Source organism: Dermacentor silvarum, chromosome 8 (assembly GCF_013339745.2).
Source record: "Dermacentor silvarum isolate Dsil-2018 chromosome 8, BIME_Dsil_1.4, whole genome shotgun sequence".
NCBI classification, from domain to species: Eukaryota; Metazoa; Arthropoda; class Arachnida; order Ixodida; family Ixodidae; genus Dermacentor; species Dermacentor silvarum.
This window is the reverse complement of record NC_051161.1, coordinates 9,834,448-9,858,791: the sequence shown is the minus strand read 5'-3', so window position 1 is coordinate 9,858,791 and position 24,344 is coordinate 9,834,448.

Genomic DNA, 24,344 nt, shown 5'->3' with positions numbered 1-24,344 from the left:
ACACAAGAGAAAACGTATACATTCTCATCTAAAAGACAAAGTAGAAAGCACTAGTGGGGAAAAGGCTAATTGGTACCAGTTTCGTACCAATTATATCCGAAACCTCCGAAAACAATATCGCGCTACTGTTTAACTTCCTTTTATTTGTATTTGCTTGTTTCATATACATTTAGTCATATTTACTCTTTTTGAAACATGAAACTTGCAGATATATTTCTTTTTTGTTTCTATGCTGTGGACTGTACTAACGATGACAGAGCTTTGACAGATAGTGAACATTTTTATTAGAGGTGAGCGAATATTAACTTTTTCGAATACGAATCGAATACGGATAATAAGTTTCGAATATCAAATCGAATATCGAATATTGAATAGTAAAATGCAGACGCATGTATGTACAGCATAAGTATTTATTTTCGTATAGTTAGGCACCACGACTGTACTGACTTATGCGAACAAGACAGGGAACTATGAGGGAAAAATGATCTACTTGAAACACAAGATCTCTAATTTTCATTAAGAAAAACTTAACGAATAGCATCTCAACAACCGTAGAGCGTGGTTGCAAACAAGATTTCCAAAAAAAGAGTGGCTTCTGTAAGACTAACTTTCCACAAAAACGCTGAATAAGCGGTTGCAAAAAAAAAAAGTGATAAGTTGTGAGGAATAAATCAAGCCGCCGAAGAACTTCTGTGTCGCAGACATAATTATGTAAACGGGCTCATCGCAAAGAAAACATCACATGAATGTTCTAGCGTGAAAGACGAAATTGCTACTTGATTAGATTGTCAAGAAGACTAAATGGCACACTGCAAGCAAACAATGCAGGCTGTCCCAAAGGCATCCACCGCCAAACCGAAAACAAAGGTTGATTTAGTTTTCGAAAAAACGCAGAAATAATAAAGGCAATGCAGCGTTACCCATGTTGTTTCTGAGTTGCTTCGAAAACTCTTGTCGCTGTCGCACTTCTGATTGTTTGCGATGCTTTGTTTAGCAGATGGAGAAGAGTAAGCAGACTTTAACATTCGCTTGTTGCGAAATATTTGGTTAGTTTTCGAAAATACCCAATACTTCTTTTTCGAATACGAATATTTAGTGCGTAGTATTCGGTTCATATTAAAAACTTCGAATATTTGCTAACCCTCAATATGTTAAATGCGAATCATCTCTTTGCCTAGTCGGAGCCACGCTCTAACATGAGGCAGTTCAAGGTCACAAGTGTTTGTCGCCGATGCGCGCGTAGCCCCCTGCGCGCACGCCGCTACTCGCTTGGCGCCTCGTATCTTTGCTACACTCACCGGTACGGGTGTCCACGCCATAAATTGGACGTGACTCGGTTGTGCTAGCTGCACAATGTTGTGCGTAGGCATATAGGAGGCTATATGGCGTAAGCCTCTACTTGCAGATACAACAATGGACTCTCGAAAGTGTCAAGCGGAAAACGAGCGTAAGAGTTCAAAGGCTCTGCAGAGACTGCAGAGGTATGCGATACGTAAACCGAAGGGGTGAGGCAGGAGGCGAAGCAAAGGTCCGGCGAGTTAAGCGCGGCCGGAGAACAGCGGCACGCCAAGCGAACGGCCGCTGAACGGGCAACCGAGCTACCACGGCACCCATTGGAGTGCCACCACTTGCGTGACGCAGACGCGTATTTTCAAAAGAACTTTGTCGAAGACGAATTTGGTGCGGCGTGTAGCGTCATGCGGCCACCTTTGGTTCCGATCTTAAGTCGTCAGGGTGGCGCGGCCCGCGCATCCTGCGGTCCTCGAGTGAACATATCCCTGAGAGGACGGGAGTTCGTTCGCGCTTTGCGCCACGTGCAGGAGAGAAATGCTTCGCATTGACTTAAAAAATCATCGAGTACGGTTTCAGCCATAAATTTTTTATGCGTAAAATATTTGATGAGGTCACAGATGGAAGTGACTTATTTACCCAATCGTGCGCTAAATAGCCGCCTGTCCGGTAACGTGTGTAAAGGCGAGGGCCTTTTCGGAGAAAAGAGCAGGCTTCGTTGTCGGGAACGGACAAGCCTTAACATAGAGACACGATGCGTCAGCTCTTCTTCAGATTTTCTTTTCTCCCGTGCGCATGGACCGCACACTGCGTGGCACGCGTGCTCCTGAGAACCTTTTTCTCGCTCGCTTGCATGCACCGCCCACTGTAGCAGACGACGCTACCACAACACTTGAAACAGGCGCTTCAATAAACTGCTCATTTTTTTTAATTAAATAAAGTCTGCGTCCAAATTTATTTCAACTGTCAGTGCTGTTTTCATTGCTTCGGGATTATACATTCCTAATCAAAAACACACTCGCTAACTACGCGTATATTATCGTAAGTTATCGTCAATCATTGTGAGAACAATATCACAGCTTATTATGGGCGCAGTGGCATCTGCATCTCGTGATTTGACGATATTTAAAGACAAAACATACGAACTTGTAGATAGAACAGGCATGACACACTGACTGTCAATAATAAGCTTAGGTATATGCTATGCAGTTACTTTTGTCCATACCTTTGTTTTTATCTTCTTTCTTAGCTTTCGTATTCCAAGCAGCGCAATTTGACGAGGCTTGCGCACTGCGGTCACAACCACGCCCTGAATTAGAAGCAACGTGTGAAGCGAGAGGTCGGAATGCAGAGACGAAAAAAGCAGCAGAGAGTTCCATTAGGGCGCCGAGGGCGAGCGAGCTGCGTGTCTGCGTTCCGGACCGACTCCCCGACAAACTAATTAGCTCGGCTGGGCGCGACCCACTCACTGCTATGGCCGGGTACGCAGTTCGGTCAGCCGAACGCATGGCTCGCTGTCTATACTGTATCACTGATACCGCGCAACGGTGTGAAAGCTAGTGGACGTGCTGAGGTGGTCACCGACGCGCCGCAGGAAATAGTGCCGACACACAGAAGCGCTCACGTTTGAGGCAAACACAGAGAGTGAGAGAGAGAGTGCACGTAAACATCCTGCGTAAAGCCGCGCAGCACTCTTGAAACCGCGAGAAATGCTATATGGCAGTCAAGAGGCCGCATTAACAGGTAGTGCGGCTTTGACAGGGGTTGATGTTCACACATAGAAAGTGGCGCGGTGCCTCACTGGTTGGGGAAAAAGCTTGCGGGATAGGAAAGTTGTAATACGCCTATGGTTGGTCATCGACAAGCAGTTGGAAGTTTAATCAGGCGTAAGCAAGCTCATACATGGTACCCATACAGAAAAAAGTTTGTATTTTACTAATAAAAAGTTAGGCACCACAACCCGGTTCTGGCTACTATAACGCATTTACGCGACCAGAGCCAGAGTGACGTAGGTACTTCTGACTAAAGAAGAAATAAAAGAAGACATAATGTCAGTATCAACCGCTCTGTAGATCCATACTATTTGTCTAGTGCGTATACTCTTTCCCTACGAACACCAAACACGCTACCCTAAATACCAGCTACAGTGCGCATTATGCGTATGCATACTCTAAATATTTGTGCCCATGCGAAGGAAACGTATAATACTTAAGCACTTCTGTATTATGCGGCTCTTTGCGCATCGTCGTGTGCTCGTAGCACTCGAGAAAAAACGGCAAGACCAACGCGAAAGAACACATTTTGCCGGTAACCTGACTCCGTTTATCAGCAGACAGCATCTTTGTAGCTGCAGCTGTACTGCATGCTATTAGTGATCCAGAGTACACGTGACTGAGCGAGTGGTGGTTGACGCCAAGGCAGTGGTATAACGCGCATCTAAAGAAAGGGCTGTGGCGGTGCGGGCGTTACTGACCCGGCGGTTCCCGTACCTAGATGTGGCCTCGGCAGCGTTCCCTTTCATGTCGACGAGAAGTAAGCTGGTCGCGAAGGCCACGTGTCAGTAATTACCGGGAGCATATTGACTGCGAGTGCAGCTCTAAACCGTGCCGTTGCCCGAAAAGGAAGCCCTGACCTCGCCGTCTCAATGCTGCCTCCAGCGTAATGGTGTTCGCGTCTTCCGTTTCTGCATGGGGCGTTCCTTGTACGAAAGTAATATTGACCTGGGTTTATACATTGTATATAGCCATCCCCTCTTCAGACTTCAGCGATTAGCAGAGAACTTGTGTGTAGTGTCGTGTTGACGAAAGAAAAAGGCGAGCTAAAACAAAATGGCTCCTCATAGAGAGAGTCCTACTGATAGATACAGAATCATTGATTAATAATTGGATGCCCGCAGTCGCAGACATACGAGTTTTCACCGCTCTGATCTTCATTCGCTTCAATAAAATTACATGTCCAAGTGGTCAGAGCTTAGATAAACGTGGTGAGATACATGGTTACATATGGGGTGAGAGCTTAGATAGTTCTTTCTACCACCACTGTCTACGTATACATTTGCAGTCTTCGCGAGATTGTTTCTTCAGCAGCAATGTGCAGAAGTGATAATATTCCGAAAGTCTCGTTTCATGTAGTCCTCATTATTTCACAGCTTCTACTGCAGTGTCCTCAGCAGGAGAGACTTTCTTAGTAAGCAATAATACCGCTCCAATTTCACCTTGAGATAGTTGGTGACGATAGAGATTATAGTTAATCTAGTTAGGCTCTGTCTACATCAGCACGCATTTCTCCTTAAGATTTATCAACTATCGCGAATTAAAAAGCAAAACAAACAAAAGTGAAACACACAAAACTTCAGCGCAAGTTTGCTTATAGCACGAGAAAAGTGTAAGATGTACAGCTTGTAAATAGGTTACGCATGACGCAGGCACATACCGAAATTATGTCCTGTGTGTTATTTTTATTGCTTCAAGCTATATCAGCCGATCATCGCACTGCTAGGATTGATTCAAATATTCTTTCTATGCAGCCGTGATATGTCTGAGTGTTCACATGTGGGCTTATACTATTTTAGGTAATGGCAGACTTTACTCACGTTGTAGTTAAGTAGGCTTCGCTGTACTTCTCTTGCCCGTCAGACGATCTGAAAACAGGGTAACGAGATGAAGTGAGTGTTCATAAACCGTGTCTGCGATAAGCGTTACTATTATTACGATTATTTGGTTTGAAAACATATATTCACTTGAAAGGGAGGACAGGGAAAACTAGGAGTACACTGGAAACTGCCACTTGAAGGAGCACCACGCCTGCCTCATGAAGAAGGGCACAGAAACATCTGCAATAAGTAAGTTTAAATAATACTTTTCATAAAACCCGGCAGTGCAGCTTCTAATTTTTTTCAGTGAAGGTTCAGTGAAACCAAAAGGTTTACAGGAAGATGAACACTTGAAGTGATCAACCGTGATTCAAGAGACCTGCCTGGAGCCAGAGACATCTTCAGAGAAATATCTCAACTGACCGCTGTTGGGCAGTCCTTCAGTGGGCCAGACATCAAAACACACGTATTGTGAACACTTTCTGAAGATTTGCGTTGAAGTAATCCGGTATGATGGTGAAAGTTGTATTGTATCCCCACTGTCAGAATTCTCACGACTGTGACCAACATACAAGGAAAGGCTTGACTAAGCATTTATGAGTTATTCGTAAAATAAGGCTTTTTTCGTTATGTATATCAGTACAAAAGAACACGACAAGCTTTTTTATCACTTGGAGAACTATAATTCAATGTATGGCTCCTAACAAATAACTAAGTCTTCGGCGATCTGTACCTTTCTTCTCGTACAGCGCAAACAGTTGGTTGGAGTTAAGAAGTTTCTCCGAATCGAATGACACTGTAGGAATAAAATGGCGAAGCAAAAAGCCGTGTTGTAGCTGCGTGAATCCGATCTGCTCTTTGTAAAATGCAATAAATAGTTGTCTATTATGCGCCAGGCTGCATGTATGAACGGCGTTCTTGTTTATTTATGTGCAAGTGATAAATGATCTGCTCTCTTGTGTTTCAAGTACTCAAACCTCAGAGTACTCAAATAATCATTCTAACTTTTTAAGGTCACACAATACCTACCGTTCAAAGTGCTGTTATTCTACCAAAAAACGAATTGCATAGAACAAACAGAGCACTCTGGCGATAGTGCTACACGCCGTCGCACCGGTTTCAACATCCCTCAAAGTGCATAAAGATCGAATAGTCGCGCCTCGCCTAACCACAGGGCACGCTATGCCGGGTTACGTAGCTGCCAGCGGTATAACCGATCGAAATCCACTCAGCATTCTCCTCCGGTGGGTCGGCCACAAAAGTTCTACTAAAGCGCAATGGCCGCAGCTGTGTCGACAGCGCTGCTTCCGCCTCCAGCCAGCAGACCAGGATTGTTTTCCCATTAGGCCGTCATCCGAAACCGCCCAGTGTCGTCATTTCGCGAGGCTGGTCTACGACGACACTTCATCATCGTCCGGCGAAACGTCACTGGACGGGGACGAGCAGGACTATCCGCGTATCCAACGGAGCTGCCCTCTGAAAGCGCACGCGCGGATGTCCGAGATCTTGGGATCTCATTTATGCGTGCGGGCCGTTGTTAAATGCATGCAGCGCGGCAGAAACTGTAATTGGTGCTGGTTCCACGTGGGGTGAACTCAGGATGATGTTCATACGAAGAAACTTTCGTAAGTGCCTGAAGCTATATTTTATGAAAAGCGTAATCGTGCATTATGTGATCTCATTGAAATATTATAAACAGTTTGGATGCCTACGAAGTTTTTTTTCATTTGTAAGTAATTGCATTACGCATCGATATCACACGTAAAAAAGGTTGTAAGTATATAGACCATCTTCCAAAAGCAGTATGCGAACTTCTGCTCCACCCACGGGCACTCAATGAGATCTGCACAATTTACATGAATAGTGCGTGCAAATTCCCCCGTTCTGTTTAATAACAGAGCGCGAGAGTGACCTACACCTTTTTCCCCTGAACTCGCCTAAAAACCATCCGTAGAGGTCTTCAGCGTCGCGTGAGTCTTCATCCCAACCGGCCACCAGACTTGCTCAACGGGACTGATGGACCACATTTCCACTCTTACATTTTATGCGGGAGGCAGGGCTTCACAATCACGAGAAGCAAGTTTTTTTTAAGGTCGAAGGGCTAAGTAAAGTCAAACAAAGTCGCTGGTGGAAGCCGCAATCCGATGGGGGTGGAATGCAAAAGTGCTCGTGTGCCGTTCATTGAGTGTCCGCTAAGAGAACAGCAGTTTTTCAAAATTAATCCGGAGCCCCCCACTTCGGCGCGCCTCGTAATCAGATTGTGGTTTGTGCAGGTGAAACGCCTGAATTATTTTTTTATATTCTTATAGTACAACAAATCTAATCAGTTCACGTTTTCGCATAAACTGTGTAGACCTAATGTTGACCGGCAAAATGAATTTTCGTAAGGGTTGACTGTGACTTTGCTCATGAACTGCTTTGAGAATTGGACCTCTGATAATCTTGGGCTAGAACTAGCTGGAGTAACGCTGAATGGTTCAGACTACATCCCTATTATGCTTCTCGTATCGACAACTCATCTACATCGGCAGTCTTTTGTGGGTCTCGAAATCAAGAGGCTTTAAAAGTTTCCTCTAATACTGTTCACGCCGCTTTATTCGAGGACACCCCGTTTCAGTTGGCCCTTCGCTGCACCGGTGATGGACCCCTCCGATATCTTCCTTGCTTAAGTTGGTGGCACTCAACGCCTGCTCGCGACACTTCAGCTTCTTTTCAATCTTAATCTGGCTTCAGAAGCGCTCCCCCCCCCCCCCCCCCCCCCCCCCCCCCAAAGTGAACTACTCGTGGAAAAAAGTTTCCCGTACACTACCCCCAGTTCTTTCTCGTCGCGGAGCACCACTGTATGAAAGAGCACGAAAGGAAAAGAAATTGTGGGCAGTGTGGGCGCATGTGTGAGAGAGAGAGGGAGTGCTGCAAGAAATGCTGAGCGTTGGCGCTGCTTAGGGTATCCGTGATCCATCAAGCCGTGTAAATGGGGTGTTTTTCGCCACTACTGGCTTGCCTCACCAGAAGGGGGTCTAAGTTATGCAAGAAACTTTTAGAAGCTAGGCCTTCCTTATTATTCATTGTTCCTTGTTCGCGAAACACGAAGTTGTGGTTTGGAACTTTTCCAACGCTGGTTTGTGAGATGTGCAAGTTCGCATGCTTTTTAGGCTCTGTAGGCATGCTTTCGTAAAGCGAACTGGGTTCTATCACAATAAAGTGAATGAATAAAATAGAATAAATGTATCAGTAACCAAGACATAGAAACAAATATTGGTTTCTTTCGTCGTCACCATTATCTGCTGTTTTTTTCCAGAAGACAGCAAGATTTCTTTGTCAGGCCAATACCCTAAATTGGGAAAAGCAATAATAAATAGCCGCGGCTTGAGATCATACAAAATCTGAATTTTCCTAGTGTGTAGAACTCCGTTCTGTTTATTCTTTCCATTCAGTTACCAATATAGCCATAACTATTTCATTTGGGTACCAAAAGCAATTCAATTAGAGACGGCTCAGCTGGCGACTTCTATATCTCTGTCGCTTGGAGTCGTCTCCTTGACTCAGGGTTCGGCACAGAGGCGTTCACTGTAGTCTGTATCAACAATGGTAAGTTATTTTGGCATATGTTCTAATTTAGGCCCAGTACGTTGCTTTTTGAGATATTTTCTTTGCGCCTGGCAGAGTACAGTTTAGCAAGGCAAAACTGGCACGCCTGATGACCTGTACTTACGAGAAAACTTCCGATGTTTGAAAGCTCATTCTATCAACTAAGCTCATTTTATTATTCGATCATTGAGCTCAACGAGCTCATAATGAGCTCAAGCTCATTCTATCATTCAGTAAAGCGCGCAAGGCGGTTTTTCTTGGCGTGCGTAGCCCTCGCTTATCAATGAGCCCACGCTACGCCAGTTGAGCGCGATAATTCAGAATAGCTACACGAAGCCGGCCGATTATGGCCGAGCTGTCATAATGCCCACCACCCCGGCTGTCTGCGGCGAGGGCAAGAGATGCGAACATCTGCAAACAAGACAGCTAATGTTACGAGGCAATACTTCTCGATGTCGACAAAGTTCTTGAAGAAGGCGCAAGTGCTGACGTACCATCAGCACTAATTGAAGAGATTGGGACTCAGCATGCCTTCAAGTTCGCCTCCTTCATGCACAAAAATTTAAGTCTGCAATTTTTTTACACGCTCTTATATGAGTCATAAAGAGCACTTACACAGGCGTATAATATAGAATCACTTTTGACGGCAACGTTTTCAATGGCAAGGTAGGGCTGTATTCGACTATTAGAGTAATGGGAAGGATCACAGGGCGTCTAGCGTAATAAGCGTGATGTTTTTGTGAAGAGCCTAGACGATCAATCAATACGTTCCTTGGCGGTTAGTCAGCTCGAATAAGTGAGCCGACACGGTGGACCCTTATCCACACAGTAGACAAAATTACAACACTCGCGTGCCGCCACGTTCTCGATATTGCGAGCCCACCCCCCCAAAGAACAAAAAAAAAGAAAAAGATGGGGAGGGCTCCCAAGGGCAGGAGAGGAAAGCAGAAAGAAAGGAGGTTAAGGGGGAAGTGGGCCCTAGGCTATATCGAAAGATAATGGGGAAGATGGCAGGCCATAATATTGTCCTGGAATGACACTTTCCTTATTTACTTATTACTTAGTGAGAGGGTTAAGGGAAATGTGGGCAATAAGACGTCCTTACAGAATTACTTCTTTGGTGACAAGCTTACTACCCTTGGCATACCTATGTCAATTAGGGAAGCATACGCGCCAGAGACGCGTCCCCTTCTATATGCAAGCTTCTTTCTGTGTGTTGCTACAGGCTTTCTGACGGACTCATATTGTGTTTCTTCCTATTGTTATTTATTCATTTTCTATTATTTTTTATGGAGCAATACAACAAAGCAAGCTATTTGGTTCTGACGTTAATCGTACATGACATTGCTAGTCTACGAAAGTGCTACTGCAAAAACGTCAATAGACCGATCGCTATAAAATGTCTGCCCTAAGGCGAAGCCGCTGAGACAGCATTGTAAACGTTTTCTGCGGTACTATTCATGTTGCAATGTAATTAAGACCGTAAGCAGAAAAACTTAGACATTAGACCATTTTAGCTTAATTTTAAGGCACTTGGTGATGGCGAAGTCATTACACCGAAGGCCCGCTTGCTATGTCTGAAATATGAAATTTAGCTGAAAATAATAAAACGTAAGTTAAATTGAGGGAGATTGCCGTAAATGGGTATGTACCTAATGCGTTGAAGGGATAGCTATTCGAAGAGGGGCGCAGAGTAACACATACACAGACACGAGGGAGATAGGACGAGCGTCCGTGCTGTCTTCTTCACCTGTGTTAATTCGCGCCCCTCTTCTAATGGCTGCGCATCACCACTAGCACAACAAGAATCATGCCTACGGTTGAAGAGATAGCTATTAGGCTAGCACAATCAGTGTCAAAACAAGGACAATGCCCGTCGAGGATAGCATATGAATAAACAGTGTGATGAGATTGGAAATTTGCACATGGTAACACGGAGTCCATTGACTATAGTACAGAGATAATAGAGGTTTATTTCACTTTACGCCATTGTAAGAGCTTTTGATTACTTTTTTATATTTGTGTGTTGAGCTACAATTTGGGATAGCGGTAGCCAAACTTGACTAGCTGTCGCAGTTAATAAACGTCCCCAATCTTGGACAAGATAATCTTATGACAAGGTGATTACTAAAGGAAGCGATGGGGAGCAAATTCACTTTGACCAGCACAGTTAAACGGTTCTTTCACCTATTCGTGACATGAGAAAATACGGAAACAAGAAGTGGATGATATAGCCGACCAGTGACGGCGAAAAAATAGCAACGCAAGGGATAGATCGTCGCAGAGGAGGACTTCTGGCTGCAAGCGTCGCTGAGTTGTCACGTGTGGGAAACGCAGCGTGTATTTGTGTCTGAGGTCTGCTGCGCAGGCTAGGGACCACGCCTTCTACACAAAAGAGCACGCTGTTTGCGCTCACAGTAAAGGACAGAGGAAGGTAGAGGAGGTTTCGTAGTATACGTCGCATAATGATCCCCGGCGCGCCGCTGTGCTTGACGGCCGGTACGGGACCACGGCGAGTAGTTTGTGAACAGACGTGGTGCGCGACAGCTTGGGGCGTGCCTCAGATTTGCTCACGCGAGTTCACAGAGACGGCGCCGTATCGAGCGGTCCTCTTTGTGAAAGTGTAGTCTCTCCCTCTCCCTTTCTCTCTCTTCGGTAATTGTTTGTTTGTTTTTAGTCTGCATGGGTTATGGTCGGTGACCCGCTCATTTTGTTTCGCGCAACTAGTTTTCAAATTTTTTGAGTGTGTTCTGTAGCTTGCTAGTTGGCACACTGAAACTCAATGTCTTCGTTTTCTACTTGAAGGGTTCTGCAAGTTATCTGCCACTGGCTAATGCTGACGGTGATTACTCACATGCCCCAACTTTTATTTTAGTTCGTAAATACCTTGTTGTGATTATGCTATCCAATCCTAGACAGGTGTTGTCGAGTGTTTAACTTCAGTAAGTTAACTTGGGTTGATGATTGATTGGGTAATGTACTTATCATCCACAAGAGTTAAGAAGGCTCCGGATTATTTTTGATAACCTGGAAGGCTTTCACGTGTACCTGAATATAAATGCACGACTGTTTCGGCATACCACCCCCGGAGGTTCAGATTGCGCATTTACTGTGAAAAGAAAATAAATAAATGTGAGAAAAATCTCCAACCTGTGGTGAAAGCAGGCATGAAATCAATTTAAGATAATTAAAACTGAGTTTAACTAAAGCCGTGAAGCGCGAAATTCGAGAATAACTCAAGCGTACTAATAATAAGTGGGCAGTGGTACATCTGGTGCCCTAAGGGTCTCAACGGGTGTAGAGTATCCTCGCATAGAGCGTTTAGTGACTGAAAAAGTTATGCTAATGTTGTTCATGTTCGCATTCGGCTGGTTTTCTCTGTACCCCGTCATAATGCGAAGCCTGCGATTAGAACTGTGGTTCACGATCTTATTCTCAGCATACGAATGACACAGCCACTGAGTCACTGCCTCAAGGCTCTGCAATTTTGGCATGAGGTTGCTGTTTTATCGAGAGTTCATAGATGAGAGCATACTTCGCTAGAAAGTAACAGCCCTTCATTGTCCCCGCTTTAGCTATCTTTGGCCAGCGCTAATTTCGCCCTTGTCGAGCTACAACGCCAGCAGAGAAACGTATCTTATTCTTTTCAAGATGCGCGTTTCTGCACTGATATTAGAGTGAACAATATATGAGTTGTGATGCTTTGTATAACGCACATGCTGACATATAGGCGAAGCTCTTATCAACCCGTGCTTTGCTCTTATGGTGATTTGTAAAGATTATGCATGTGCCAAGGAGACGTGCAGGGAGCAATCACTGCACATATTTTGTCCGTAGTTTCTAATCCATATGGCAAGAAAAGCAAGGAACATCTGATATGAGTTATTCAAAAAATATGATCGCACTTTAAGCAACGTGAAGTTGGGCTAGTTCGCTTGGCATGAACAACAGGCATGTTTAAGCACGAAGTTGTCAAAATATTTGCAATGATTCAGGACTTATGCGTCGTCTACGACGGGTCGTCTTATTTGCACCTGTGCTGTTTTCGTGTAAGCTCAGCATACTATTTTTGCGGTGTGACTGTATTTGGTACCGGCCATATCATCAGATGTACTCGATGTGCCTTTATTACTTCTGCAAAACATTTACAATACGCAGTTGAATGCATCTGCCATACCAGGTTGTGCCACTTGTATGAGTTTCGTAGGTTCCACATGAAATATGCTGGACTAATGACCTGTATACGAAATACACAAGGAGTTAAATACCGCTTTGAGCGATGTTGATTCAAACCTCCATTTTCACCTTTGAAGACGAAAACGTCTTTGAAGACGTCTTTGAAGACGAAATGAACATTAACAACACTTCTCTCTCTTTGTATTGTTATTCCCATTCACTCTTCGCCAACCTGCACTGAGTAGCCGATCAGAACTTTGATTCAGCCCGAACTTTCGGCTTTTCAATCATAATACGCGTATATGTCTCTCTCTCGCGCGCGCGTGCGTGCGATGAGCGACCAACGTGATATCTTGCGCAACCTGCAGGATGACTTCGCGTTAGTGTTGTTCGTCGCTCCTCAGCTCTCCTTTCCCTATGATATTGTATTTCATAGATCACCCACTGCACTAATGAAACTTTGGAAAGTAAATGAGCTTACGGGGTTCAATAAGTTTTTCTCAGAAGCACCAAGACATCTATCAGTGGTACAATAGCGAACCATACATCCTTTCTTACCGTGCATCATTGCAAAGGCTAGAGAAGACGTCATCTAATGGGGCACTCCATTCATATAACGGCGCGAACGTGAAAGTGGTCCTTCATTGGTCAGCGCATGGATGTAACAAATCGCAATCCGTTCTTCAGTGCTCAGTTCGACCATGTCCCTAAGGTTATTAAACGACACCAGCTGAACTTTCCGCAACGCTGTACACATCTCAGTGTTATTAAAGAGACGGGTTATGGCCATAAGCCCAGACATTTTATCTTCTCTTGACGCAACACCTTTCTCTGAACGAGTAACCGAAGTGAAGCTCGCCGAACTCCAAGCGCAAGAAAATGCGGAGCAGCAGTATCTTTTCCAGCCTAACGAATGGCTTATACAGTCTGTCTGAGACGCTAATAAGGAGCCCGGCATTCGCTTGCGCGGTCTTCGCCACGTAATCGAGGCGAATCAGGCGCGAGTGATTTACCGGACTCAAGTTGTTCGGCGCCGAATTAATGGCCAGTTACCGGCGACTCGAACGGAGCCGGCTTAATGGCGCTTGATAATGGGATGTGTGCGCTGCGGCGGTCTTAGCGGCCCCGAAACGAACGCTATGCCGGCGTTCCCTCCACACCCAGACATCGCGCCTCGCGTCTGCAATGCCAGGCCCTGTCGCTGTCGAGACACCGCGACCGCAGCAATAAGTCTTCGGTTTACACGCGCTAGCTATTTATCCATTCACTGGAGCAAATCACGGCGCAGATAGAATATCGACGGCCCTTTGCCGCAATCCGGCGGAAACCAGCTTAGCTGATAAGCAGGCGATTCTGTTTGATATCTCGTTTAGGGGGCATTCGGTGGTGTACACACCCCTATTTGTAACATGTTTTTTTTTCCTTCTTTTGCTTCAAATTGCCGAGAACAAAATAACTTGAAGTCGCCTAATTGTTACCAAGAGCGAAATTGGAAGTGAATTCAGCACTGCGCACCCAGTGTCGTTCGCGTAGTCCTGCAATTCTCGTGGTATTTTCCCCACATAATACATGAATCATAAATTAAAATTTCAATTTGAGCAAATCAATGAGTCTTGCTGAATGTTATCTTGAAAACTACAACAAGCCACGAGAACAGCTGCGTCGAACTAGCCCTTGACAGCCTTTACGCTACTTCATCTGTCTTCTAAAATAACACAGAATATTTTTGTTATTACTGCGAAAGTGTAAAATGGCCCATTGAGTGAAAAAGCAGGCGTCTGTCGTCTGTAGCAGCGAAACGGCAGGTAAATTTCCATTGACGGCGACGCGACGTCACGAGTGCACCTCGACGGAGTTCCCATTGGTTGCGACGTACCGTTATGTGCGCCTCTCGACGCAGCAGAGTGGGCTAAAGACAACACCAGCTGCTTCGGTAGCATGCCAGATGCTTCGTGAGAGGAGAGGCCGCGACGCCACGTCACCCTCGCTCTCCCTATCGAAAGTCGGTGCGCGCTCCGTATCTCTTTCTCTCACCCCCATTCGGCTTAGCTGTAGCGCGCGCGAGCCGGCCTTGGTAGCCGCTGCTGCTTCCTCGATCTCTCGTCGTGCAGGACGTCGGTGGCATGCGGCGGTGGCACCGCAGGCTGCTGCTGCTTGCTCGCTTGCGCAGCACGTACTGATATATTGACACGTACACATGTTTATCTTTCACCGGTGGCCGCTTTCAACATTGGCTGACAAATGTTAAACGTTATCGCTCGGCGCAGGACGCGCCTGCATTGGAAGCTTCTCGGACGTTATCAATGCTTCTATCCGTCGTCTGTGGTCACCGACGCCCATGTAATCTGATTGTATGAGCGACGCGAATTGTCTAGAACTTTCTGGAAGACACGCGGGCATCAGGGATTAATCTGGAACCTTCGATGACTCAGGTATAAAAGCCGACGCGTTTCGCCGCTGATCAGATTTCGACGATCGCCGACTGTGTTCGCCGCTATCGTTGTGCTTCAAGTGTAACTTGCTTTTGTGGGCACAGGTTCGCCCAATAAAGAATCAGTTTCGTCATTCACAGTTTTACGACTGTTTGCTTCATCGTCACTACTACGTGACAATATGGTATTTTACTCGCAACGCAAAACTCGAACGACCGCCAAGCGGCGTTCAATTCGACATTAATGCTTTCGCATTCACAACTCATTAGAAGTGCTTAGGGTCCTCGGATTTTATTCTGTCCTCAACACCCATAAGTAACCATTTTTGCTTAGTAAAATATGCCACGAAATAAAGTAATTGTAAAGCATGAAACGATTTAAATGATTTTTCGTTTCCAAAAAATCGTGCTTTAACTCAACATGAGGCTCGCAAATCTGTATTTGAATTTGTCTCAACCACGGGACTAGAATCTCGTCTACAGTGCTCGTGGTCTGCAAGTTGATGTGTTGAGGTGTGCATTCCTCTTCTATTTCCTTTTCAAGCTTTTTTCTCCTCTTTGAGTGGATGCGTGTGGTGCCCCTTTTAGGGGATGATTGCTAGCCCGCTAAATAATAATAATAATAATAATAATAATAATAATAATAATAATAATAATAATAATAATAATAATAATAATAATAATAATAATAATTCCCAGTGTAAGTCGTCGGACTTTACAAACCTGTGATCATCTTTCCTGGATTCCTGCCTATAATTCAACCTTTCGCACGGCTTTAATTCCACGACGTGACTCTCCTATGACTTGGAGAAGCATTGACTAAAGCCTAATCATTGCTCATCCGAATGGCCAAAAGTTTCGAATACAATGTTTGTGGGTTAAAAGAGACGATTGCGCACTTTTTTGTGCGGTCTTCCTCATTTCAGTGCACAAAGAAAATTCTGCACCACGCGCGCCTTGACAACCGTGCCCTTTTGGAAAACAGACCAGTTTAACCAGGAAAACAGTTTAACCTCCCTGCCTTTCCTCTCTTCCTATTTCTCTCTCTCTCTCTCTCTTGGAAAACAGAATTCTCGGATCCTGACTGGTTGGTTTGTGAATAATTTTCGAAAATGAAGATCCTTGTACCATAGCCATACGCGTCGATCGCACAGAAAGCCATGAAGGCGTTATTGCAGCAGTACATCAAGTCGGCAAGTCTTTATAGACTCGGTGCGCACATTCAGAAGGGCGGGCCACTGGACTCTCTCTCCTCCCTTGCTTTTAACAGCGAAGCTCTTTAAGCCAGCCGTAATTTTTGGGTAGTGGTTTGTATGAAGAAACTACGAGGAAATAAACTTTCTTGCCGAGATGGGATTTGAACCCGCGTACCCCCAATCCCAAGCGATCGTCGTAACCACTAGGTCATACAGCCACGTTTGCAATACATGCATTTATGCGAACCATATGATTGCGCTCGAGCGTCGTCGTCTTCGTCCACAGCTGGCGCATTCGCACGCTCGTGCTCTGTGTGGTGAAGAGGTTATGCACGCTATGAGAGCGAGAGAGAGACGCATTCACGGAGCGGGTCTGCTAGGAACGCGTTGTCGGCATTGCAAAGCGGTGTCGGTGCTGCAAGCTGCGCTATGCAACGCGCAGTGACGGCCGTAAGTCCGAGACGCGCGAAAAGAAATTATCATCATCATGAGTAATAAGATGAAAAGTTCGTGCGCACTTCTGGAAAATGCTGGGCTACGATCGCCCAGCTTCGCTGTTTCAAGCGTTGCGCGGCTGAGTGCAAGGTTAAGTGTTTTTTTATCCCTTTATCCAGTGCAGGGTAGCAAACCGGACGCGCGTCTGATTAAACTCCTTGCCTTTTTTATGTTATGTTTCTCTCTCTCTTGGAACCTGGTTTTCCCATTACCATTTTGGAATGACGACTTTATAAGCCATTGCAGCAAAAGGTGACGGAGGTACTGTTACAGATTTTTAAGGACCAAAGAGCGGAACAAACGGCTCTAGCTTGAATTGATGTTCATCGTGCTGCAGGTGATCCTGTGCTGTGATAGTGTGCAGTGATCGTGACCGGCTGTGATCATGCGTCTGTGGTCTTTGCCTGTCTCTCTACTTTCATATTTTTTATGTCCCCTCTTCCGTGCCCCAATGTCGGGTAGAATACAGAGTTTTCCGTTCTTAACCTTCTTGCCTCTCTCATTTTTCTTTCCTGTCTCTCTCGCTATATTTTAACCCTGGTCACAGCTGACGTCAGCCCGAGTCGGTCTAAAAGCACTAGTGAATGTGTGTGTGTGTGTGTGTGTGTGTGTGTGTGTGTGTGTGTGTGTGTGTGTGTGTGTGTGTGTGTGTGTGTGTGTGTGTGTGCGTGTGTGTGTGTGTGTGTGTGTGTGTGTGTGTGTGTGTGTGTGTGTGTGTGTGTGTGTGTGTGTGTGTGTGTGTGCGGGGGGGGGGGGGAGGGGTCAAGCGTCGAGACTCTATAGTCGTTATAAATGAACATCCCCGTGCTTGTGTGTGCAGAAATCTCTTCATCTTTTCTACGCTTTTGCATTCACCCCAGTGCTGAGCAGCCAATCGGGCAGTTAATCTGGTTAACGTCCATCTCGTATTTTTTCTCTTTCTGGGTAGCCAGAGCACCAGAAAATTGAGTGCCGCATAAGGTGTTCCCTTTAACAATGCAGCACACTTGTACCTATAGGACAACAAAATTTGTGCAGTGGGTTGTAGTGGGGACGGGGAATTGTTTATGAGTGTCATATGTATATTAAAAACAAGCACTGCTTTCTAGACAAGCTTGCTGTTAGAAGCTCACCCCCCCAAACTACGACTGCAGTAGTTGTAGTCGACTATCGGAGTCGGCGGTGGCTGTAAAAAAGAAAAGGTACCAGGTTGTTTTAGAAGATGCGCACAGGCGCTGCCTTGTTGCTTATGTAGCGCGTAAAATTTTTGGGATTGTACCATCAAAGCACCATGTTTTGACATCTCACTAGCTTAAGTACGTACATACAAAATCCGCACTTTGTGCGGAAATAGTATATTCAATTAGAGCTAAGACGTACTGACCAGATAAATTTGCTATTAACAGCTTAGAAATATGTATAATGTGGCCACTAGCGTGCGCAACAAAAAGCGCTTTACATAAGACTGGAATGTGTGCTTAAGGACATCATATCTCACTCGGGAAATGGTGCGCGCACCTTCGCGAAGCAAAAAAAAAAAAGGAAAAAAACAAGACAACGCTGCCCGACCGATACCTCGCGCTATTTCCTAGCCATCGCACCGCGAACAGGAAATTGTCCTACGCGACGTGCGTTCCATCCTCCGGCGCACGCGACGGAGGCGTCTGCATGGAAGCTGCACTCTCGAAATTTGATTAGGCGGAAAACGCGGCCTCCGCCACTCGATCACATCGAGCGGCGAACAGTTGCCGCCGACACGCATCGTGTACTATGCTACGTCGTGCGCCAATATCGGCACGCAATCTGCGCTGCGCGCGGTTCTTGCCATCAAGCGGCACAGCTCGTAGTGTGAGGAGCGGGCCGAGAACGCGCTGTCTATTATACCCCGCGAGCCCGGGGAAACCGTCGCTTGGCGTGCAAACTCGGGTTGGATAGAGAACCCGAGCCCGTCACGCCAACTCGGTTCCCTCTACTCTGCTGTTCGTCGCCCCGAAGGAAGCTTCTCTTCTATATCGTGTTTCCTCGTACGATATCGATGCCACGTCATCGCTTGACGGGTGGAGGAAACGAATAGGTGGTAGACAGCGGCCGACACAGTTCTCGCCGACGGCTGGAGTATTTCAGATTAGTTCTCACATGGGCGCCGGCGTTGCTCAGCTCGAGCAGGCAAGCTGTGGGATAGTTGTAGTAATATGGACGAAAGAAATATCTTTGTCCTCATCAAAAGTAACATGGTACTGATTTGTGGTGGTTGTGATAGCACATTCGTTACACGCAATCAAAGTCGAAACGACACGTATCAGGTGATTGAATAGTACATGCTTCGGCACTTGGTATTTTTCCACCATCACTCGTCATTCGGCTTTTCTTTCCTGTTTTCCTCTTCACCTTTACCCCAGTGTGGAGCAGGATACCAGAGGCAGGCTCCTCCGGCCAACATCCCTACTGTTCCTCTCATTTAACCTTCTTTCTCTCTCTACTATACGCAGTGAGTAATTGCTGTTACCGGAATCGCCACCATTTAATAAATTTTCTGCCTCCTATCGTGTTGCTTACCATAGTATCGTTTTATGATTCAGACCGACGCTGCCTTACTCCTTTGTTCGATTTAAACAACTCACATCACCTCCTAGAGGAGATAATCATGCTAAAAATGTTTTCGTGCAGCCGCTTCACTCGTGCTTACACTCATGTGAAACAACCAACAGAAACTTGGCTACGTGCTTTCCATGAAACCAACACTGAAATAACGGTTTTATATATTTCGCGCTTCCAGTTTGGATCAGCAAAAATGCTAACCAAGCTTTATTTAGACGTGGACATTCTTTGCATTCTGGATTTATTATTGACCTCACGTGATGAATACACATCTCGCAAGGTGTGGCAAAGAACAGTAACACCTAGCAGTGGCCCTCGAAGCTCCTACCCGCTCCCCCCAAGCGGAGTGTTGAAGCACGCAGAACTCTACCGTGACCAAGGAAACACACGCAGAGCTAAAGGAGACTCAAGTTGCACTGGGGTCGCGCGGTAGAGTCAGCCAGTGTCCCATCTTGGGCGGCCCTGATGAGCGCGCCAGGGCGACAGAATGATTGCCTATCGACCCGTCGGGTTTCAGCGACACCTCTCGAGGGAGCGTGCCAAGAACAAATCTTGCTCGGGGACTCGCAGCGTATCCACGTAGCTCAGGGCAGGCGCGAAGCCATCACGGCTGCCCGCGTCATGCAACGTGATATTCGCGGAGGCCATTCTCGAAGTCGGAGTTGCATGCAACTCTCGAAACTCGGCTTGGGGATTATGCCGGATAAAATGCGAAAATGTTTATAGGTTTATCTCCATGCTATAAGATGAGTGAGTGAGTGAGTGAGTGAGTGAGTGAGTGAGTGAGTGAGTGAGTGAGTGAGTGAGTGAGTGAGTGAGTGAGTGAGTGAGTGAGTGAGTGAGTGAGTGAGTGAGTGAGTGAGTGAGTGAGTGAGTGAGTGAGTGAGTGAGTGAGTGATAAATTACATATTCAGGAAAGATGCTTTGTACTGCGCAAACGCGCGCGCAAGGGCTCGTGTTTATGGGTCGATTATTTTCCATAACTCAGAAAATAAATTTCAGTTTTAGTTTTCAGTGTTTAGTATTCGAGATTGTTTAGTACGTTATAAGCGTGAAATATAACTCCGGCGACTGTTCTACTCAATATGGAAAGAAACTTAGCAGCATCTGTAATAATGAATGCACCAGTTTATTGCTCCTGTGTGCAATATTAGTGTGTGAAGATCATTATATGCGCTGGACGAAACTGTACCTGCTATCTCTGCCGGTGAAGCAGCACAAGCGCGTGTTGTCACAGTTTTATAAAAAGTCGACACACCTGAATTAAACGTACTTGTTTCTACCTCGGGCTGAAACACTAAAAAATAACAAAATCTGTGGCATTCAATTTTTTTTCTCTTTCTCTTTTTAGGGTGCAATTCAATGCTTCAGTATACAAATTCAGCGTGATGCCACGCCTAATGGAAGCAGAAATTTATGGGCACATGACCGTACCAAAACATTTGTGGCTATGACAAAAAATGGTTTGAAAGCATGTTAACTCAACATGGCTGCAAAAGAAAAAATCACCAGCCCTTCCCCTGTCGAGAAAAGGGGGGTAAGCGAAGCTTGTCGTGTGTGTATCTGACCTTCGTGGTGATTTTCTCTCTCTTTTTATTGCGTTAGCAATTATATGGACACTCAAAAGCAGATTTCTGCCGTCGGCGTCGCCGTCGCCGTGAGGTTCCGTATGACGTCATTTGGAGATGAAATCGTCGCCGCGCGCCGAACGCTGTATGTGCGAGTGAAAGGGCGCGAGGGGCGCGTCTTTCTTTCACGGGGAGTGAACGCATGGCGGAGAACAAACGCGCGTTCTGCGCCGTGCTCGCTTAAGGGCTGCAGAAGTAGGCGTCTCTTTTCTCCTTTACAATCACCATATATGTAGAGCAAACGCGCCTTCTTCCGACGCGCTAAAGGCGGTGGGGGGGGGGGGGGGGGAGGGGGAGGGAAGGGAGGTGACCTTTAGCTGCGGCACCAAGTGCCTATTTATATCAGAGGCTCCGGCACCAGTCAGCAACGCCGCACGCATTTTGTGCGAACGCGGGCAAAACGCCGACGGCGTCGACATTAGTTCTGCGTGTTGCCGGTGCTGCTGCATGTCCAAGTTTATACAGCTGATAAAGCTAATATCATTACTCCGTATAGCTCTCTACAAGTTTGCTATCGCAATTGATGCTTCGCCTTTCAGGTGAAACTGCGACAACTTTTTCTCTCTATCTTTCATTCTCTGTCTTTCTTTCTTCGTCTCTTTATTTCTTTCTCTTTCTCTCTCTTTCCTTCTCTTTCTTTATCTCTTTCTCTCTATCTCTCTCTCTCTTTTGTCCCTGGTATGTGCCATTGAGCTCGGACCCTTTCTGCACTATCGCCAGGATCGGCCCACTTTCCAGCATGACACCACCACCACCGCCACCGACGCTTGTGAGCCAATAAAGCTTCGCTTAAAATCCTGTCGTCAGGTGTTTGCGACCTCTTGTTATCCTGTCAATACGTATAGGACGTCTATATGCGTATTGACTAGCATTTTAAGGCCAATACTGAAGTAGAAATTTGGGCTCAGGATCTTGCGGGTTCACTGGGCGAGTACTGAGTTCCACCGCGTCACTAGCCGGTACCTGTTCACCAATCTCAAGCGGACAAAACACAGGAGGTGGCATGAAACATACTGACGAGGATATTGGTGGCAGTGTTGTCGAATGATCTTTTTACTTTTCACGGGGCTCACAAAAGAGGTGGTGTTTGATTCACGTGAGAGCGCGATCTCGATGCACCCTATTCTCTCTTTGCGTAAGATGTGCATGAGTCTAGTCAAGCGTGTGAGGCAAAGTGTAAGTGAAGTTTGCGCTTAAAGGAGAACAGGAGAATGTTGTCACCACAAACAACGATACATTCTAAAAACAGGCAACAGGGCCACCAAGGAGAGAAAGAGAACTACACTAGTCAAATTTGACGGAACAGGGACGCGAACAACAAAGCAGTTGCTTCTAACTAACATTCTCTCCTTTCTTTTCATTCTTTTCCATCCAAAGGATGAAGGAGGAAATGTTCAAGGGGAGAAGATGGAGAGAAGTTGTGATGGAATACAAAAATTATACGACCTGCCCTCCACGCCCACCAGTGTCCTTTAGTCTACGTGGCAGGACTTCCGAAGAAAGCTCCCACAGCGAAGGCTCCCGCGCACAAACTCGTAAGTAAAAACAAAATAGTTTCTGCGGCTTTGTTCGTATACATCCAATAAACAAGTAAATATGTACTGCGCTAAGCGAGCTGCCAGTAGTAGAACAAATAAATCAATAACTACAGGATACAAAAATAAGCGCTGCGCGTCCTTCCGTCTTTACGTGCACGCAAAACGCTAGAGACGCGCAAAGACGCGCTGCTTCGAAGATGTGAAGCAGCAAAAGAATAAATCCCTAAGCCAGGAATGAATGCGCCTAGCGAGCTGGAAGAAAGTGAAGGTGAAAGAAGACTGGCAGCCTTTGTAGAGCGCTAGAAAAAGGAGCCCTGACTTCTACGTGTTATTCCGCAAGGTAGCAAGAAACAACAACGCAAAGAATGAAGAAGCAAGCGTGCCATTGTTTCGATGTTGTTCTTTGTTTTTTTTTTTTTTTTTTTTTTTTTTTTGGGGGGGGGGGGGGGTTGGCAAGAAGCATAAAACACTTGCAAAAACAAATGAAAAAAAAAACCAGAAAAAAAGGACGGTGACTAGGAAGCGACAGCTATCTCCTCTTTCCGCGTCTGCGTTTTGGGAGCAGGCAAGCGAGGAGAACTGATAGAGGTGCAGCTGCGTGATCTTCCCGTGAGGCTTACGAGACTAGAAGAATCGAAGCGGCATAGCAAGCAACGCACAAAAAGCAACGATGGCTACATTTCGGAAACAAAAATTACATTTCGGCTAGTTTTGATTCGAACAACACGAATCTGGTGGACGCCGTTCTGCTTACTCTGCAACACATTGAGCGTTATTGGAGCAGGCCTAGTTTGGAAAAGCTGTACAAGAATAATGTTACCGCACTACACGCTTCCCCAACTGTGGAGCAGGCTAGTTGGTTTACTGAGGATGCAGAGAAAGCAAGAAGGACTCGGAGATTAACGAGGAAAGCAACAACCAACGGTGACTTTGTTAGATAGAAACAGCCCATGTTCCACGTAAGCTTTACAGTATACCTAAATGACGGATGTAAGGTGCTCACTGCAAGGGCACTCAAGTGCAGGACCGATACCGTGAAATGCCGTCGTGCGTTATAGTATGTTGTTTTCCTACTTATTGTTCGAGATTTCCACAAACAATCTTTAAGCTCGCTGTTGTGTGCTCGATGGTGCATGTCGGACTGTGAAAACAACACAGTATTTCACGCCTGCCAATCATATAATGTTGGCTAGACTACGTTGAATCGAGCATGTAAGATGATTCGGACAATTAAGATAAATAATAATTCCCTGCGGGTCTCCAAAAAAGTATTGATTTATCACTGGACTTGTGGCTTTCGTGATTCAGAGCTACCCCATTTCTCAGCAGAACTACAGCACACACATTTTAAAAGTGGGGAACGCTTTCAGTCACACGAATGACGCTATATTTGTCGTTTTTGAGAGAAACTTGGCTGAGCGACGACATGATGGTCACACTCAACAGCACCAACCATTAGGTGCTTCTAGACACCTAAGTGCACAATTGAGCTATATTTGCTATATAGGAGAGGTCAAAGATTTCAGAATAGCTGCTATGGATTGTGAGAACTCAGAATGTTATTTTTCAATTCTTTTTGTACATTCCTCAGTGGTCCGTATTTTTGAGTCGGTCGCCCACGCTCAGCTGTTCATTCATCAGAGCCTCCTTGACTATTTCAGCCAGAAGTTCTACAACCTGCAGACAAATGATCTGGCGCTTACATTTGAGCAAACTTACATTTGACGGTGCCTTCGTGGAAGTTATACTAGCACGATAGCGTTAAGGGCCCCATGTCACAGGAAGTACGGCGTCGGCGTCGGCGTCGGTGTTGGCTTTGGCGTAAGCATCGAC